Genomic DNA, 1556 nt, shown 5'->3' on the forward strand with positions numbered 1-1556 from the left:
TTTTCATGTAATGTTTTTTTTATTTCTTCTCATCAGCTCACACGAACTCCCCTGGCTCCTCTTTATTCAAGTGTGTCCTCCTTGCAGAGGTTTATCCTACATCTTAGAAGGAAAGAAAGGGAAATTTTACAGTAGTTGGCCAAAACTGAGCATTTTTGAGCCTTACTTGACCCAACAGGAAGAGAAGGCAGTAGAAGAGAGCTGAGAGTAGCAGGGCTGAAGTGGCCCTGTGCCAGCCAGCACACCCTGGAGCAGTGGCTCAGTAGGTGTGCATGGGAAGGCTGTGTGCAGCAGCATTACTCAGTGTGTGGCACTTACAGATATGAGGAAAAGAGGCAGGGAAGTAAATAATTGTGGAATGCAAAACTAAAATGGCTTTTTGGAGAAAAAGAGCAAGTGGTTAACTAATTGGCCTCAGAAGGATTATGCCTTGTGACTTCACAGCAGTCTCAAAGCAGGCTTGGGGAACATGCAGAAAACATGATTTGTGAGACCAAGCACCAGGAGCACACACAGGCCCTTTCACCAAAACCACAAACTAACTCTGTGCAAAGCAGGCATATAAATAAAAATGCAAAATGCGTAATTGTATTTGGGTATATACACATAATACATCTAGTGCAAACAGGATACATGAAAAAATCCATGGATAACTACAGAAAACTGAGAACACAGAGGGGAGACTGTATGAAGCAGGTGAATAGTGCTAACTCTGAGGTGGTAAATGCCCCATGTTAGGCTGTGGCTAAGCTACCTTTCTGACCCATGAGTGTGGCAAACCCCAGCCTGCTTGCTGTTGAGCCCCCAGGACAGTGGTATTTCCATCCACTGGATAATGGGTGTGCTGAGCACCAGCTGGCCAGAGCACCCAGCTCCACACTGGGAGGTCATTCAGGTCTACTGGAAGATCTTGTGGGTCAGCAGAGCACCAGCACAGCTTTCCAAGGTATGCAGAAGCATAGAAGGAGGCAGCATCCACACTCTGCTTCTTGGTGCAGGATAGGTCCTTACAGAAGTTAGGCTCTAAAATCTCTGTATCAAAGAAGAATCACTGCTGTCATTTGCCTGGCCTTTGACACGATCCCCCATAACATCCTTCTCTCCTAATTGGAAAGGTGTGGATTTGATGGATGGATTGTTTGATGGACTAGAAACTGGTTGCGAGACCATAGCCAGAGCATAGTGGTCAATGGCTCAGTGTCAGGATGGAGATCATTGACAAATGGTGTCAGTACTGTGCTTTTCAACATCTTTATCAGTGACATCAACAGTGGGATTGAGTGCACTCTCTGCAAGTTTGCAGATGACACCAAGTTGGATGGTGCTTCAGTGTGCCCGAGGGACAGGCTGCCATCCAGAGAGAGCCAGACAGGCTCAAAGAGTGGGCCCAAGAGAATCCCATGAGGTTCAGCACAGCTAAGTGCAATGTCTGCACCTGGGACACAGAAGCCTCCATTAGCAACATGTTGAGCTGGGGCTGAGATGAAAAGATTTCATCCTCCCTGTCCTGATTTATTACCAAGCGGTCATGGTGACTTATATGTCAACCACATCAA

Source organism: Coturnix japonica, chromosome Z (genome assembly GCF_054131305.1).
Source record: "Coturnix japonica strain WE chromosome Z, WE-NBRP24, whole genome shotgun sequence".
Lineage (NCBI taxonomy): Eukaryota > Metazoa > Chordata > Aves > Galliformes > Phasianidae > Coturnix > Coturnix japonica.